General features: G+C 45.2%; 1 long non-coding RNA gene across 1 annotated transcript; it reads left to right on the top strand.

Moving 5' to 3' along the window:
• Window positions 1-1,616: 1,616 nt before the first annotated feature.
• On the top strand, window positions 1,617-17,605 carry LOC110351498 (uncharacterized). Its single transcript, XR_003494462.3, has 3 exons — window positions 1,617-2,021; window positions 16,804-16,935; window positions 17,445-17,605. It is a non-coding gene; the product is annotated as an uncharacterized lncRNA (long non-coding RNA).
• Window positions 17,606-19,075: the final 1,470 nt, after the last annotated feature.

The following is a 19,075-nucleotide window of genomic DNA, read 5'->3' as shown; positions in this document are numbered from 1 at the left end:
GATGTGGTGATGAAAAGGTCCTGGAAAGCTGAGCACCACCCGGTGATGCTATAATTTACTGTCAGGGACTGGGACTGTTAGTGCCAGGTAGCCCTTTCAGTCTTGTTTTCTTACCAAAATATGAGGTGTGACATCATGTATGCCATTTCAATATGCTTTTAGCTGGCTGAATGGGAAATACGAACAAAAAATGTTAAAAATGGGGGAGAGGGGTAACTGTGAATTTCTGTAAGATCCAAGTGACTAGAGAAATACCAACATTTGTCTCTAATTCAAAACTATTAAATATTGACCAAATGAGTGTCGTGTCTTCAACAGTGTGTAACACCTGGAAGAGGGCAATATTTAGGGTTTTTGCCCAAAGCACATTTAGTCCTGCTCTACTGTTTAGTGAAAATGCCCAGTGCAGATGCCACCAGAGCCTCATCTCGTAGAGTAACGCTGTAATAAAGAATGTGGTTTTCTTGTGGAAGTCTTAACCTCTTCTGATGAAAATAATACACGACTCAGTATTTTCATGGTGTACAAGTGAAATGTAATTTTTTTTTCAATAAAATTAATTTCCTTTCCTAAATGGTGATTATTTTTTTTTTTCCCTTGGTGATGTTTCTCTTTCCCCAGGTAACTGGGAGTGCCTGGCTTGCCTGGAGGTCAGGACTGTGGGATTCATGTGTTGGCATGTGATGATAGCAGATGCTATCATCAGTGTAACTCAGCCAGAGAATTTCAGCCTTCCTAACTCCGGGGACCCCCTGAAATATCCCCCCAGAAGCGGGTGCTGCCCCTGTGGCAGCTGCTGTCACCGCTGCCTGGCAGCGGGGTGATGGTTCTCTTTGTCCCCAACCCACTTACAGGAGGAAAAGCAATAGCAGGTAAGTGACTCTGTCAGGAGAGAGAGGAATAGTTTTGGGTGTAACTCGGCATTGAACAGGGAATTTAGCTCCTACATAAAGGCCCTGTTCCGCCTTTGAGTTCTGCTCATCCTACTCAAGCCCCAGGAGTGCTGGTGCAGATGCATCCCTCACATCTCTGTCCCAGCAGTGAACCACAGCCACTGCGAGCAGAGCCTTCTCCATGGAGCAGGCTGCTTGTCCCTATCCTAGAAACACAGTGGGCTTTTCTTCTTCTTTTCCTCTGGTAAGCTTTGTTTCAAACACAACAGAAGAGGGGTGCCAGGTGCCGAGCGTGCAGGGACAACACGAACCCCTGGCAGCTCCATCCTGTGCTCCTACGGCTGGCTTGTGAAGCTGTACCCTTGATCCAGCCCACAGCTCTTGAGTGAAAAAATCCCCAAACAGCAACACTACTAATGCTGGCAAAGGTTGAATTTTGTGTTTAATTTTTAAACCAAGTTTGGCTAAATTACTACCGCAGAAAAACTGGTGCCCTTGTCGGTACGAGCAAACACACTGCAGTAATCTACGGCCCCTTTTTGGAGGTCATCGACATTGTTCCCTGGAATTGAGTAATTCCAGAGACTTCGACTGCTTTCCAGGTGCTCTGCGAGCTGCATCCATTCCCTGAGCCACCGTGATGCCAGGAGCAGCATGGTGGGAAGGGGCAAGGGGCTGGAGGGAGAGCAATTTGGGGCTGGCTGTGACATCCCGCAGGCCCTGGCGATTGGGACATCCCACCAGGTGCCCCAGGCTTCAGCCAGGGCACTGCTGCTAGGCCATGCAGTGATGCTTGGCCTCGTGCCTGAGAGCTTTCCCTTCTTCACCAGCCCAAGTCCCTTCCCCACCTCTGAAATCCACATCCCCAGGGCCAAAACCAACCCACACAGGTGTGACATGCCTTGAAGGTGGGCCTTTCATTAGAGGCTGCCCGCCCACCAGGAGGAGGCAGAGATGAATAGCTCGAGCATGGGGGATCATTTAGAGAAGAGCAATGAAGCTGGTGAAGGGATGAGGAAACAAGATATGTGAGGAGCAACTGAAGAATTTGGGGTGTTTCGTTTGGAGAAGAGGCTGAGAGGAGACCTCATTGCTCTTCACAATGACCTGACAGGATGTCGCAGCAAGGTGGGTGTTGGTCTCTTCTCTCAGGTGACAAGCAGTAGGACTCAAGGAAATGGCCTGATATTGCACCATTGGAGGTTTAGATTGGATATTAAGAAGAATGTCTTCATGGGGAGGGTGGTCAAGCATTGGAGAGGGCTGCCCAGGGATGTGGAGGAGCCCCCAGCTCTGGAGGCATTATGAGAGACATGGGGACGTGGCACTGAGGGGCATGGCTTAGTGATGGGACTCAGTAGGTCAGGCTGATGGTTGGACTTGACGATGTTGAAGGACTTTTCCAGCCTAGGTGATTCTATGATTTATTGCAGCCACAGCAGTCGGAATGGCCGCAGAGTTCTTTAAAATAAATCCATCACAGACTTAAAAAATAATAATAATTATTGGGATGTTACCTCCAAGCATCTCTGAGAGGCTTGTTTTCCTTCTCTAGAGCAAGCTGGTGAGCTGCCACACACCTTCCCAGGCTCACCTGCTCAGGTGAGACCCAGGTGGGTGAAGATCATTCTCAGCACCTGGCTGAACCCACAACTCATGAGCTTGCTGGGAGGCCTTGGGATAGGTTCAACTCCCAGCATGAAGGTTCTTTCTGCAGGAGTCCTGGTGGTCTATAAAAAACATTGACAGCGAGCCTCCTGCTTTGTGCAGACAAAAGGAGATGGGAAGTGGAAAAGAAAGATGAAAAAGAACAATCTCTGCAGTGTTAAATGGGCAAAAATGCAATGGAGAGAAAAAGAAAAAAATAATAGAAAGACTTAAAAAAACACAACAACAACAGAGTTTTGTTCTCAAGTGTTCAGAAGGAAATGACCGTTACTGTGGTGTATTTAATGGCTTTGGAAAATACTGTAGAGGATCTAGTTTGCCTTTTCCTGGCCTGTTACGGTAGCACTGCACTTGCATCTGGGCTGGAAACTTCCTGATCATGCCACAGAGCAAATGGTGTGGTCGGGCTCAGCACTTGGTGGCAGTGCTGCTGTTCTGGCTGAACATGCCCTGTGCCACATATTTGTCTAGGAAAGGTGGAAACGGGGCTTTTCTTTTCACAGTAAAAAAGGCTATGTCCAGGTCATCCCCATCTAACCTCCCAAAGTCTCATAAACATGAACAGGTGGTGCTTGAACTGAAGCTGATGAGTAGTCCCACAAGAAGTTAATGGTTCTTCCCTGTCACAAAACTAAGCATGTCTATGAGCTACCACACAGCCTCCCGGATGTGATGGGAGGCTCTTCAGGATCCTTCCTGAAAAGAGGCAGAGTGTCCTGGTCCAGTGAAAGTAAAACGTGACCTTCCACAGTCAGTGCTATCTCTGTGCCCCCATACTTCTGCCCCTGTAGACAAGGGAATAACATTTCTGTCTTGTAAAGAAGAGCTGTGAGGTAAACTCACTTGTGTGTGAAGCAGTTGAATGTCACAGATATGAGGGACTTGCAAGCAGGTGGGCAAATGTGGCAGTCAGTGGGGTGGAGTTGGGGGTGCTGTGGCATGCCTGGGGTACTATCCCTCCCCCTCCTTATTTTGGAGCCCATGAGTGAGCCTGTTTTCTCAAGGAAATCCTGGCTTTGCTCATCTTTGGTGGCATCACAGTGCACTTGCTCAGGCATTATCCTCCTACCTTCAGTCTGTGAAAGAACAAAAGCCCACACCAACCTCCCCTGTCACTAATGTGTCTGGGCTTTCTCCAGACACCAATATCACCTCCAGACCTATTTTATGGCTAGCCACAGCTGCAGCATGCAGGGAACTCTGAGGGTGGTCGGGCCCTGGCACAGGCTGCCCAGAGAAGCTGTGGGTGCCCCATCCCTGGAGGTGCTCAAGGCCAGGCTGGATGGGGCTTTGGGCAGCCTGGGCTGGGGGGAGGTGTCCCTGCCCATGGCAGGGGGGCGGAACCAGGTGGTCTTTAAGGTCCCTTCCAACCCAAACCAGGCTGTGGTTCTGTGAGTCTATGACTCTGTGAACCCAGCAGGACCAAGCCGAGCACATGTTGTCTGCCTGCTGTGGGACAGAGGCTCCTGGCCGGTCCTTGCTGTTTGGATTTGGCACTGGCGTGGCTGTGCAGAGGTACCACAAGTATTCAAATCTACCTCACCTGAACAGCAAACTGAAGGAAGATGGGCTGGCATGGGGCTGAGGCTAAGCTGGACCAACCTGCTGGCAATGATTTCTCTGTGCTGCTGTGCCCAGCTGGTTGTCATTAATATGAGCAGGGTGTGTGTGTGTGTGTGTGTTTTAACCACCTCTTGCTCTCCTTTAATAACTCTGCGGCCTCCAATTTTCCATGGAATGAGTATATTTTGTCTCTCATAGCTGTACAAATGATTCTGGGATGCTCATGTACCTCAGTGATGTGTGTGTATAGGTACGCATTTGTCCCCTCGTGGAATCAATGTGCAGCAAATCTCCCTAAGAGACCCCTGTACCTCAGAAGAAAAAGGGTTTGGCTGTGGACCAAGCGGAGTGATTTTATTGCAGTTTGGTTACTGCTTAACTTTCGTTAATCTGTGGTGAATGCACATTTTAAGTGAACAAGCACAAGTGATAATCTAAACGCTTTAAAACTTAGCGTGACTGGGCCCAGGGTTTACTCTCGAGTTATCATTAGAGCAGCATAGTCACGTTGAGCTGATACTGATAAACCCTTCTCATCCTTTGGTCTTCTGTCAGCCCTGGAGAGCAAGGGGAAAAACAAACTGAAAGGGCTCTAGCTAGCTGACTGCCCAAGACTACACAAAATTCATCTAAAAATAGCAAGTTGTTGTTATAATAGACATGCAGAAAAACAGGACAGATTATGATAAAGTAAAAGGCTCCCCCTTCTGTCCTTTGCAAAAAATTCACTTGAGTGAGCTCTCTATCAAATAAAACCTTGATGAGTAGAGCATGTGTTTAATTGTCTGAAGGTGCATCCCACATGGGAAACCCCGAAACTCATGTGGTGCCTGCTGTGGCAGTCCAGGAACACAGGTCTCGAGGGTGCTGTGCAGTCAAGAAATTCAGATTGTAGTTCAGCAGTTCGTGAACCTTGTCCTGAAGTGCTGACCTTCAGGGCACCGTGTGGCCCCACATGCTGTGCTCAATGCTGGAGCTGAAGTGTAGCAGGGAAGGAAGAAGGATCTTGGCTTTTGGAGGGTCTTTTAACCCTTTTTTTCATCTTAAAACGTGGTTTTAATTAGCTGACACTCTGTGTGGGCTTGCAAAGAGCCAAGGCAAGGCTGAAAGAGAGGAACTGTATGGTGGTTTCCATTTCAAAATGAAGTGACTCATAATCCAAGGCATTAACCCATGACCTTCATGATTATAAATTGATTTTGGTCTTAATTCACTTTTAAAGGACTGGGGTTTTCTTTGCCTTTTTCTTGAAGGCTCTAATTCCACCTCAGGACTGTGGAATCAGCCTGGGGAAATCTTTCATAAGCCCTGGAGAGGGGGGATGGAGCAGGCAAGAGCTGTAAGGCTACAATGCCTGTACATGCATGTGCAGGGTACCTCCAGCACTGCCCCTTGAAAGTGTTTCAGCTATAGCCAGCAATTCTGCTAACGTGTTTTCCAAGAGATGCCCAGTGGGTAGAAATCTCTGTTATTCCATCCCCCGAGGGCTATCAGGTCTGGAAAGCTCTTCACCCCCTCCAGACTAGCCTACTGACACGGTGCCCCGTTTAAGTAAACTTTCAAAGACACAGAAGTGGTTCAGGAGCAGTTTCATGCTGACCTTGGGACTGGAGCAAAACCTCGCTGAACTCTTGTGGTGTGCATTGAGGTGAAGGGTGCTTTTTGCCCTGTGCTGGTCCAGGAGCCAGGGACAAGCTAAACAATAACTTGGGAATTGAAGCCCAGTGGTCTTAAAGAAATGCAAAGCAGAGTTGTTCATGGTGCATGTTGTTTTTTTGTAGCTTAGGGTCAAATTCCTCCTTCCAAAAACCACCTGGTACTCGCCACATAGGGTCATTGAAAAGACAGAGAAGGAATGTGGAGTATTCCTCTGCAAGGTTATTTAGCAATACCACTTGAAGGTATCAATGCTCTGCAGCCTTGCTCCCTCACACTCATGCAACAAACACTTCTATTGATGGCACACTGATGAACCTCCCTGGTTCTCCAAGATGCTTTCATAGTAGTAACTCTGTCCCCACCAGCTCTCTTCCTTGTTGCTTACTATTAACATTTGCTTTTCTAAACAAAACAAAAAAAAAAGGTGATGTTTTGTATGTAGTTCATGTCATGAGTTTAGCATATTTTTAAATTATTATATTTTATTGAAAGAGAGGTGAACATTGACCAAGGGGGGCTGAGGTCTACCTATTTTCACCTCAGACTGCTCCCTGCCCAGTGTTTGGCACTGGTTTCTGTCTCTCCTGGAAAAGTCGTAAGTTAAACCGGCCTCCACAAGAGCCTCCTCCCCTCTTGATTTGACCCACCCTCTCACTGTTTGAGGCCCCACCAAACTGCCAGACGTTCCTGTCAAACTATTCCTGGCTCTGGCCGTCTCACACCCCAGCCATCCACAGAAGAAAATATGATGAGGAGCCCCAAGACCTGTGTTTACCTCCTTTTGCCAGGCTGAAATCACATCCTTTATGGGAAACTCGATGGGGAACCTTTGCCTCTGCTGCTCAGCCCAGCACTGCCCAGGTCTCCCACCCTCTGGACTCCTTGCCCTGTGCCACCAGCTTTGTCTTTGGAGGATGTATTTCTTTCCATCCGCTGGTAATTCCCTTTAGGAGCAGTCAGATCTTGCTCTCCATGAGTCACCATTACCCAACCTACTGTAATTTTGTAATACTTTGATAAGTTTCCTGCAGTGTCTTATTTGATCTGTTCCACATATTTTCCTCTGTGTCTAGTCACCCCTCATTCTGCTTCAAATCCTGCAATGCTTGCTTGTTCTCCCTCCTCGCTTCCCTGCTTTGCATTCATACTGAAAACTGAGACGTGCAAAGGTGTTGTGATCTGCTTTCATTATTTTTTTTCCCCTCTTGTGACTTTGAGTTAAAGAACAGAGAAAAGCAATGGGAAATTCTAATTTAGTAACAGTTTATTAAAGAAATAAATTGGTTACTGGTGCTCTTCAATATTAAACTTGTTATCTGTTCAATAACTGTTAGCTGGACTTCTCGAAAACCTCATTAACCAAGCATCTGGTTTTATAGATGCATTTCTTAAGGTCTTAGATGCTTCCTGCAACTATCTAGCCATTGCAGGGAACTTATAAACATATCCAGATAACTAGTGCAAGGCAAGTAAATCCCTTCAACACGATGCTCTGCTAAGCATTCAGGCAGGCTCCCAGACTCCTCCCTTGTAGCTCATGGCTATGTCACGATATACAGCTACCCACCTCCTTCAGATCTGTCAAAATCTATGCATTTTAATCACACTGCCCTCAGACCTCAAACATACATGGTGCACGAAGAGCTTTTCTGGAGTCCATACCAACTCAGAGCACCAGACCAGCATGGCCAAGGTGGGACTGTGTTGGCCATCCTTAGAAACGAAGGGTCAGTTTCAGCCCCTGTTTTTCTGCTTTCTCTCCCTTGCATGCCTAGGGAGCTCAGTAGAATCAATCATAGAATCGCAGTCATGTTGGAAAAGACCTCTAAGATCTTTAGGTCCAGCCATGTAGAGCTTAGGGATATGGTTTAGTGGGGACTCTTAGTGTTAGGTCAGAGGTTGGACTCGATGATCTTGAGGTCTCTTCCAACCTAGAAAAGGTGATTCTGTGTGATTAAACACCTCCCTTACCTGGCTCTCTTGCAGGCAGAAGGTTCCCTCACTCACACCAGTGCTACGGGCAGTACTGGGGACAGTCTGTGGGGTGAGCTACAACTCTACCATGAAGGGCTCATCCTGGGCAGCCAGGGGCAGGTGGTACTCCTCTCCACCATTTCCTTGATAGTTTTCAACTCACTGGAGATACCTCCCACACCGACTGCTTTCTAAAGCTTTGGATTTGTTTTGCACGACTCCCCACTACTGCTGTCCATGCTCCTTAGATCTACGCTGTGCCTACAGATACAAGGTGTGCAGCTCATTATTGCTTTATGTCTCTTGTTTCATACTGCTCTTACTACTGCAAGGGGCTGGTCCAAGCCCGATCCAGCCCTTGGGAGGTGTTTGGCACTCTGAATGTTACTCATGTGCTTTGAACCTCAGAGCCTGTGGTGGCCTGAGCAGAGGCAGCCCATCTGTCACCGCCTGTATACCTCCTGCCCTCATGTGAACGTGCATGATGCTCTCTGCTGCCTCTTCTTCAGATTTGGGGCAGCTAATTACCTCCTGCCGTTTGCTGTCTGATCAGTCCTGATGCCGCTCTTGCCCTTTTCTTGGATGCATAATTTGGGGGAGATAGTGACAGATCACTTCCACATCCCAGGGACTATTTGACCCTAAATTAATTAAAAGCACTTTCAACTCTACCCCTATTATAGCAGCTTTCAAACAGACTCTAACAACCTACACACTCTAATGATCATTTCACTAACAACCTAATTTACTACAGGATCTTCCTTAAGAGTACTGCTATGGACAGAAACAAACAGCTTTTAATCAGGGCTGCTCATTAGCAGCAGCAATCAGTTTGGCAGGTAGCACAGGCCACCGCTCTGCCTCTTGATGCATGTGCTCATTAACAGAGAAGGACGGAGGAGAGCTGAGACCTTTCGTCTTCAAAGCATTACTACAGATTGAACACCTTCCTGACTCAATTCAAATGCTGCTCTTCAGAGCTTACTGTGCAAAACTGGTTTTGGTCAGCATTATGGGCTTACCAAAGACAAATGCTCGGGAATCCAGTGCTTTGGATAATTTTTTTATATTTTTTTAGCTGAATATTACTTGGGGCATTGGATGTGTAAGCATGCTCACATGAGTTTGTGAAAGAGTTTGATGGAGGCTGGCTAGAAGGGATTTAGCTTGGGATTTCTCTGGGAGAGCAGGGCTTTGTGTGGTCTTGTTAACGAACAAGCTGACAGCAAATTCCTGGGATGCTGTTCTGTTTCTTCTCACAACTGGAGTAACTTGAGTGCCTCAGTCAAAACACATAATGATAAAAAAAAGACTAGGAAGACAGATCAATCCAAAAGTCGAGTAGTGCTCTGCTTTACTCAGTGCTGAAAAACCAAGCCTTTCCTCTTAGGTCCATTAAATAAATGATTTAGAGACAATGATGTATCCCTCTTATGGGGAAAAGAGGGTCTTGAAGCTTTCAGTAGGGGCTCTTCAGCTGAGGATGGGGGCTGCCATTAACTGGTTGTGGGTTCAACTGGAGCAAAGGCTAACATTTAAAATATACATCAATCAAAGGCTGCCCCCTCCCTCACAGTTTTGCAGGTTGTGTTTCAACCTGCTCTGAACTTTTATTGTGAGAACGTAGACTGAGCTTGGTGTTTGTGCCTGCAGGAAGAAAAAGGGAGCCCAGACATTACTGGAAATTTTCTCACATTATAAGGAATTAACCAGACCTAAATACCGAGTGGAGCTGCCATAAAATTGGTTTAAACTGAAGCTTTACTTGGGTGAGACTGTTTTTTACCCCAGGCGCTTTGAAACGAGAGGATTAAAGTAAAAGCTTTTGTTGCAGAGCTGTATATAAAATGAAAAGTACTCTCATAGCATGTTTCACATCACATCACCTACTTCAGAAGACTCACGCAGGCTTTCTGCTTTTCTGGTAGTAGCCCTCAGTTACCTTCTTCTGGATCCATGGAGGCAGCAGAGCAATGAATGAGGGACCTAAACCAGCTTCTGCCCGCGTCCCTCCTGCACTGTGCAGTGACGAACTGTGCGTCCACTAGTGTGGCCCCGTCTCTGTGGTTGATCTGAAAACAGTGTTCTTTTTATATCCTCTACTTCCACAGTCTTGAGAGAGGCCTGCCAACCACAAGGGTTTTGTTCACCTGCCAGAAACCACAAGTTACTGCCAAGCTGCTCACAATGAGCTCGGCAGACGCCGCTCTCCAGCAGTATCTCGGTCACAGTTGCAGAGGCAGCGCTACAAAACCCGAAACCTTTTGCAACAGGACAGTCTGCTTAGCTTTGAAACTGCTTTTCCTGTGACCTCTGGTGATATTTTAATAACAAGTCTTCCGTTCAGCATGCTCAAACTTTTTTTTTTCTTTTTTTTTTTTAAAAAGCCCAGCACATGCATTGGCAAACCATAATGATGCAGAAAACCACAGATGACTGCTAACTAGGAAATGAGCCTCATCCAGGCTGCTTCTGTCTCTGCCCCTTTTCTCCCCTCTGCCAGATACACCCCTCTTCCTTTCTCTTCCCCAGCAGCCACTGAAATTGCCAAAGCCGTGGTGCTGAGTGCCATGCCTAGACCTGCTTTGCTTAACTCCTGAGGAATGGTATTTCCAAAAAACCTCCCTAGACTTCCCATTGCCAGCTCACCTGGGGCTGCCCAGGCTTCCCGAGGTGGATTTTCACCCCACTGCTCATGCTGAGCCGCTGGTCTCCTACAGGACCCCTCTGCAGACCCCCATGTGCTTTCAGTCCAGCCAGGCAGGGTGAGCAAGCATCATTTGCTCTGCTTCAAGCCCAGCCGTGAACGCAGCCTGGAGCTTGCAGGCTGTGCTCATCGCTTTGCCACACAGCATAAACCTGATTCACTGCTGCTCTTCTTTCTAAGGACTCTTTTTATCTTCTTGGTCCCCATGAATGCCAGAGACAAAGCAGAGGTGCTTTATAGCTTGCTGAAGGCTGAATGGATTTCGTTTTCCATCTGTAAATGAAATATTGGTCCTGTTATGATCTGGCTCGGAAATCTGCCATTGCATTTAACAAGGCCAGCCCGATGATTTATATTTTAATACTGTTGAAGTATTTCAAAGTACAAAATGATTTCTTCTTAGGAGGAGAGCTAACTAAACAAAATAAAACAATATCCACCATACAAAGCAAAGTTCCCTACCACCAAAAATACCTTCTGACATATACTGGTCACTTACAGCATCCTTGCTCTTTTAGGCTGGCTAAGGAGATGTGCAAAAGCTGTATTCCAGATGAATGTCTGTAAGTTTTAAAGTCACTTCTGTAGCTGCCTCTCATGTTCCCTAAAAAAAACTACAGTGGTGCCCATGTGCGGGTCTCTAGATGTTTCCTGATTTCTGCTGTAATAACATTAACAGTTGTATAATTTTAATGCATTTATCTTCCTTATGTGACAGTTCTATGAAATGAAACTTGTAACTCTACGTATTTGACAGAAAACGTTATTATTTTCATAAAGAAAATTGTTCTGTGGAAAAAGCAAATATTCTCACTACAAAGTAGAGAATGGGTCAGTATGTTTACTGGAAAATACTATCTAGATAATTTAAATATTGAACAAGATGCCTTTTGTCAAGTCAGGCATGACAAACCAAGTGCTGTGAAAATAATACAAAGCACGTGAATGTTTTATGCAATGTGCAAAATAATTAAGAAATATACACACTAACTTCCACATGTGCTGTAAAACATGAACTGATCAAATCAGGTGAGTGTATGTTGCCCATTTGTACAGCTGATCTTTCAAATACCCTGTAAGCTGATATCAAGTGTAGTATTCTCATCAGTTGGAATTCAGCCCTGGTAAGTGATAACCAATACAGAAGGTAACTACTCTGATTTAAAAAAAAAAAAAAAAAAAATGTATCAGGAGAGAGGACTTTCTTTTAAAGATGGAAAAAATGGAAAATCAAATTACCCTTTCAAAAGCATTTCCTGACTTCTGAGTCAACAGCAGCACGTTCTTGTTTACTAGGGGACAGAATTCCTCCAAGGACTTGATCACAAACCTCTGTATAAGCATCAACAGCCACAGCTGCAGGCAAAGGCAGAGCTGTGGAGGTGTTCCCATATAACTGGCTGGGTCCAGTGGGCGCTGGTCAAAACTGATCAATACTCAATGCCCAGGTACTGGGATGTTTATACACATAACTGGGAAAACTCTACAAAGTATGAGAACGGGTTATTTTCTGATACCCTTTCCCATCACTAGAATGTACAGCAAGGTGAAGTGGAAGCCATATACATCTCAAATGGCTCCCAGAAATTTCCCACACTGTCATCTGAAATATAAAAATTAGAAAAGTGGACTTCCCTGATAGCAAAAAGCAAACCAAGGGCCTGCTTTACTGGAACTGAAGCTCCAGGAGCTGAGCTTCTTGCATTTTGCCGTCAGCAAATAAGGCAGCACGAAAACCACATTTATCAGAGTCGCTGTGCAATCCCTTTTAATCTCAGGAAAGAAGTCAAGAAGTGTGTGAGCAGAGGGAGTGAGCCACCTTCATTAGCTCTGCTGGCTCTCATCTGTCTTTGGGGAAGCTCATTGATCTTGCTCTGCAAGGAAGACTGCACAGGTACTGCTCACCAGATTTATCAAGGAGGTCATCCTCTAGAGTTGTTCCAACACCTCTTCCCAGTATTAAAATCCATGGAGTAGCTGCAGATGAAGATGCTTGGAGAGATTTAAAAGGCAGGAATAAGCAGGAGGGTTACATTGTCATTTTAGTGTTGCCACTTTTTGACGTGAAACACTGAGCTCAAGGAAACAATTATTTGGTCTCGGAGGTACCCCTGCTGTGCCCCATGGTGGGCAGAAGGCAGCAGGCATAAGGTCATTCTCATCAGCGTGTTGCTCATCAACTGGGGAACCAACCATTAAGTTTAAAATAGCCACAAGTTATTTTCTACACATCCTTTTCCCCAGTCTTGGACCCCGCAATGGCTTTCTATAAATGAATGAATTATTCTTTCTGTTCTGAGCCAGCACGCCACGGTTGAGCGCAGGGAGCTGGATAATGCACCCCTTTTATTTGCAATATCTCTGACTGCCGGCTTTTGGCTGGCTTCCTGAATATGCTTCCTTGGTCAATGACGTCTTGTTATAATAAGCGTATGCCACCTATATGTTTCCTGAGACTCCACAACTCTTGCTTACCATGACTCTTGTGGCCAGTAAGTCAGAAACAACTGAAGCTGCCCTTGCCTCTTATTGCCCAGGGGCAGTGCATTTGGAAAGCACTGCTGTCCAACGGCCTTCTGGCATAGCACACGCTCCTTTTTAAATTATAGGCTACTGAATTTGACATTTAAAAATAGAGAGGAAAGCTACAGCTTTTTGTGACTTTTTTTTTTTTTTTTTTTTTGTCTCCTCACAATGGCTAGTAATTGCTGCCCTTGTAGTGTCTTCCTTCCAGTGCCCCTACATCTACTCCACTTTGGCAGGCATTTAGAGTCACAGAATCACAGACTGGTTTGGGTTGGAAGGGACCTTAAAGCCCACCTGGTTCCACCCCCCTGCCATGGGCAGGGACACCTCCCACCAGCCCAGGCTGCCCAAAGCCCCATCCAGCCTGGCCTTGAGCACCTCCAGGGATGGGGCACCCACAGCTTCTCTGGGCAGCCTGTGCCAGCGCCCCACCACCCTCTGAGTAAAGGGTTTCTTCCTTATATCTATTCTAAACCTACACTCTTTTAGTTTAAAACTGTTCCCTCTTGTCCTATGATTATCTGCCCAAGTAAAAAGTCACTCTTCATCTTTTTTTATAAGCCCCTTTTAAGTACTGAAAGGCTGCAATGAGCTCTCCCCAGAGCCTTCTCTGTTTCTGTTTGAGAAGGCCATGCTCATCCTGCAGTGTGCTTAAGAAATACTCTTCTGAAGAGCCAGGCACTTTTCTGTATTTCCCTGTGCTCCCTCAGGTGATGATCATTGATAACTTCTGATTTCCTGCCTTTTCTTTCTTTCCTTTCTGTCCTTACTTCTACCCCTGCTGCACCTCCAGCATGGCAGATAGGGCCCAGTGATATGCAATAGCTTTTCTTTGCTGTTCATTCTGTGGTTTTGTGGCAATGTGTTCATGACAGACCAGATGTGGGGAAAGGAAAGGAAGCCAGCCTTTCCAAAAGAAACCAGGGAACAAAGAAAAGAACAAAAGCAAAGGCTGGGGTCTTGGCTATCCTTGGTTCGTGGAGGCAGCTAGGAACCTCCTTCCAGAGCAAGCATACTTCTGAAGGGAGAAACTGCACAGAGGTGTGGGAGTACCTACCTGCAAGAGGGTGTTACAGCATTCATTTCACTTTAAGAACCTTTTATTTTTAGTGTTTTGGGGGGTCTGGAATGTAGGAGGAGAAGGTTGCTGGTGGCAATCACAGAGCCCCTGCAGAGCGTATTGTGTAAGCTGATAGGATTGTTTTCGGTATCTACACAGTATGATTTTAATAGCTAAGGACAGCATTATGATCATATCATGCAAGCCAGATGGTCCAAACCCAGCCTGCAGTCAGATCTGGTCAACCACTACAAGGGGCAAATAATTGATCACCACTGAAGTAACATCTGGGAGGCTTCTGGGGCTCAGTTTGATGCCTGTGGCCAGCCTGTGGGACTCCTCCTCAGGGAGATGGAGAAACAGATGACATTCAAGGCATGGAGAAGAGACCGAGACACTGGAAGGGCACTGCACGGGCACCGACTGGGCAGTCAGGCTGCTCGGATGAAAGATTGGCCATGGAAGATGCCCAGTGTAGATGATGGGCATCGCTTGTGTTCATTAGAAGGTCAAATAAGCATGGCATGTTGCAGTCCCTTAGTGAGGACACTCAAAGTAGAGCTCCTGAACATCTGTAACACCACTAAAAATCTCACATGTTCAAATCAAAGGTGTTTTCTTGGCTCCTTGTCCTTCTGGGACATCCTTTCCCTCTTCCCCACTTACTTACTTTTATTTTTTTCTAGAGGTGTTGATTTGTCATGGCTTCTCTCTGTAACAAAAGGTGAAAGCAAAAGCTGTTATTTTCAGAGTCAGCTAACTGGAGAAAAAAAAAAAATTATCCCTAATAACTCTTTAGGAAATTTGAAGAGAATATTCACCTCAGTGAACTGAGTGAGAAGGTCATTATGTGAAGTATGTTGAGGTGATGGGAAAATATTTTCTCACTTTTTTGTGTGTGTGTGTGTGGTTTTTTTTTTAATTTTAAAATGTGCATGAAATACAGACATTCAAAAGGAATGTCTGAGGAAATGGGCTTGGGAAATCTGAGGCGGGTAAAGGTATATTCAATAATATGTATGTGTGAGATATTTCATCACTCTAAAAATGTGGTCAGGAGACAGTTGCCAGAAGGACATTTATAGAAACAAGGTGTGTGCGTGTATGGGAGTGGGGGGAATAGCTGAAGAAAATACTGTTTTCTCTGATCCATAAACTGCTGGACTAGCTGCTAAGCTGTGATAATTTAGGCTTTTTTCACTGAGTCCGTTAGAGATATGTACCTTTGCAAGAGATGAGAAGCTGGATCCTAATGCAAAAGGAGGAAGTTAGAGCCATTGTCACTGCAGTGAAAATGAATCTCCAGAAATGCGTCTGTGGAAATAGCTGGAATACAGAAAGCACTGGTGATTTGTTGAACCAAATTAGTGTAGATGCATTAGAAAGCATCGGCTTTCACATTTTTATAGTTGAATACGTTACTTCATTTCATATGCTTTGTATTCCCTGAGTCGCTCTTATTTTTCAAACACACTGTGAAATTAAAAACCCTCCAAATCTATGCAAAGCCTGCTTCAGTTTGGAGGAGAGGTAGGAGAGAAGAGGAACGAGAAAGGGAGAAAAAAGTCCTGGGATAACATCCAGAAGTATTCGACTACAGGATTCTCCATCTGCCAAGAACAGAAAAGTGTCATTCTAAAATGAATAGCACACAAAATGCTGAATGAAGTGAGCATAAGAAGCTCTATCAAATCAACAGTTATTTGGTGAAAGAAAGATGTGATTTTCTGGGCTGAAAGTGAGCTGAAATGTAGTGGAAAAAAAAAAAAAGTCTGTTGCGAAATATTATATCTGGGGAACTGCTTCTGCATACTTCATGGTTATCTTCTCAGGTTCCCATTCTACTAGGCATTCCCTGGGAGAGCTCTCTCCTGATGGAGGTGCTCACAGTCAGGTTTTGGGGGTGCTCTGGTCACTGTAAGTAGGAGAGAGACAGTCCTCATAGTCAAGATACTGCCCTTACAATCTTATTTATCCTCCAGTGCATGGCATGATAAGCAACTTTTCACAAGCTGAAGGTGTTCATGTGCATGTTTTCCACCCTTTAGAATACACCTAAAAAAAAAAAAAAAAAGGTGAATGTACCCTAAATTAAATGGTCCTACAGCAAAACTCATTGCCTTTTGTGGTACATTAGCCTCAGTTAGTAGTCAAAACCCCCTGCTAGCAAACCTTCACCATCTATACCCAACACACTTTTGTGTTATGAAAGTCACTCTTCTAAACATGCAATAGTTAGGAAAAGCAAAAAGTATGTTTCTTATTGGAAACTGTTACTGCCCCTCACCAGTTTCTGCTGCTTTTTCTCGGAGGAATAGGGATCAGAAAGAAATTTCCACCTTTCTCAGAGCTCCCTTCAGTTTTATCTGAATGACAGAGCTTCTACAGCCAGTGTGCAGTGGCTGGCCATTGCTCTGAGCCCCAGCCTCTATAAAAGTGGGGAATATGCAAGGAACTGAAAAAAGAAGCAGGGAGGCAAGATTTCTAGAGCAGCTGCTTTGGCGTTGCTTACTGTCGGCTGTGCTTGGCAGCCTTCAAGTAGGCTTCGCTATGGGCAGCAAGAATCGGAGGATGGGGACTGAGCCAAAATGAAGTGGACAGGTTTTCTTCCCTTTTGCATTGCACATCTTGGACCAAACATCCTTTATCTTTGAAAAGTACTGATATGAAATACACTCATCACTAATAAGGCTGAACAGAGCAAAAGATGCAGGATTTGTCATGCTCCCTTTTGGCCGGCTTCTCTTCTCCAGGGCTTCACTGGAATATGAAGGCTGTGGCAGAACTGCTGTAATTGGTGCACTCTTGAAAATATGATGATATAAATAACCAAAATGAGCCTGAAGTGGAGGGGACGTCAGAGATTTTTTGGTCTGCTCCTTGAGGTGAGCAGAATACTAATTAGTCTGGGAAAAACAACATTATTTGGTCAAATAGTTTAATTATTGCAGCATGCTTACTTATTTATTTGCCTCCCTCTAAAAGTGTCTTCTGCTTTTTCTTTCCTGATTCTGGCTTTGTCAGTACGTCTATTTTAATTGCCCAAATTTATTTCTTTTGTCCCAAATGGGATGTCCCCTTGCTTTTCCCTTTGTGTTCTGCATGGAGCAAGAGCTATGTGGAGTTTGGGGCTCTTTCAACAACAACAAAATAACCTAAAATTGTGAATTAGTTTACAGATTAACTTTGTGCTCTGTGCAAGGGCTGTACGGGAAAGGACTTCCCTAAGTATCAGGAGGTGGGTATATTGGTGTTTCAGAGATAAAGAAACAACCCAGTAGCCCTCCTCTCCCCAAGCAAAAGGTGAATATGAAGTTACTTTGTTCCTTGGTATCAGCAGTGTTGCCTCACACAACTGTTGAGAAACTTTTTATTTGCCCTCCCTCCACAACAGGTATAACATGAAACTCGGAGATTTAACAAAATCTTCTCTCCCACCCATCACTGATGGAGCCTCAGAAGTAACTGTTAATAGCTGGAACAGTGCCTCAGCCAGCCCCTTTGGTGGCTCCAGAACGGCTTTCCTTTGGTCTAGCCTGCCTTCTCTTACCTCTGCCAGCATGGTAATTGCATTAGCCACTTGATCGCAGTTAATCTTTTTACTATTGTATGAGAATAATATAACAAAATGGCAAAGAAAAATCAATAAGTCTTCACAACCCATCAGTGCATCAGATGAGACCCAGCAAGGCGGTAAGTAAAGCCATTTAAGAGGCTGTAAGCTGATTCTCTCAAATTAAAAACTAATGAGAAATAGTAACTGGAAGACTCCAAATCAGGTGTACTCATGACTGGCCAAGATATCCTGCCAATAATAAGGGAGATGCAAAGAAGCCTCCCAAGACAGCCAGCACAAGGCACCTGGGAGGATGATGGTTAGGGAAGTGAAGATAAATACTTCCCTAACATTAATCCCCCCAGCTCTGGACCTCGGGAAGTCCCTTTCTGGTGTTGGTGTTTCACCACTGAATAGAGGACAGCCCAAAAGCCTGGAGAAAGTGCTGCTTCTCCTGATCCACCAGGGGTCCCTGAGCATATTCCTTCTGTGCTGACGGAAGGGTCCATCCCTTCCCTCCCTACCTAAAGCCATGACTCTGCTGGGGGCAAAAGGTCTCCAGAAGAGCTCTGTGAGCAGACCCTACTGGGGAGGGTTTCTGGCGTGATTGGAGTAGAAGAAGAACTCATCTCAATTATTTTGTTTTAAAACATCTTCCTCCTCAGCCTGATTTTAAAGTAATCTTACAAGCTGAGGAGCTCATGCGCGTGTCTGAACCTGGAGGAGGAATTTCTTCATCACTGGAGGGGAAGGAAAAGGCATCAAGGTGCAAGGTCAGCTCTTTACTCTCTGTAGCAATCTGTACTGTTGGTACATTTTGAATTTTTGAGTGGATATTTTGAGTCATAATATTTTACTTGCCAGTAAACTTTATCTGATCTCGGCGGTTTATAACGTCATGCCCTTTCGTGCATTTTTCCCCTTACCTCTCCTCAGAATTGTTCCCACCAAATATATGCAAATCCATTTCACATTTTGTAAAGTCTCTTTTGAGAGGGATTCCTCACCAAAGGGTGAAGGCGCAGAGCTTACCAGGAAGGCATCCTTGCCTTGATGGAGGAGAAAGAGCACAGTCCATCCACTGCCTCCTTGAGGTTTACAATTTCTTCTTCTCCCCACCCCCAGCTCTTCTTTTTCCCTCATTCAGACTTTTTTTTTTTTTTTTTCGTAACACTAACTTCTTCTTTTTTTTTTTTTTTTCTCTCTACTATCTCCTACCACTCTTTTATATCGTAACCTTATGTGTTCCCTCCCTGGGGTGATGTTTAGCATGATTTGGGCAAAGAGTTGATTACTGTAGTCATATATGCTTAGCATGTACTTCATTAAGCTCAGTATCATATTCAGGGGTGTCACCTTTAATATTCATTTACACATTTTGAAGCAAAAGGCTTCACTTGGGCACTGTGGCCCTCAAGACTCTGTTCTGCTGCCAAAACAGGGCCGTCCCACCAACACAAGACTCCCTC

This window comes from Anas platyrhynchos, chromosome 1, assembly GCF_047663525.1.
Source record: "Anas platyrhynchos isolate ZD024472 breed Pekin duck chromosome 1, IASCAAS_PekinDuck_T2T, whole genome shotgun sequence".
In the NCBI taxonomy this organism is placed as follows: domain Eukaryota; kingdom Metazoa; phylum Chordata; class Aves; order Anseriformes; family Anatidae; genus Anas; species Anas platyrhynchos.
Note: the sequence above shows the minus strand (reverse complement) of the source record. Positions and strands in the feature narration are given on the sequence as shown.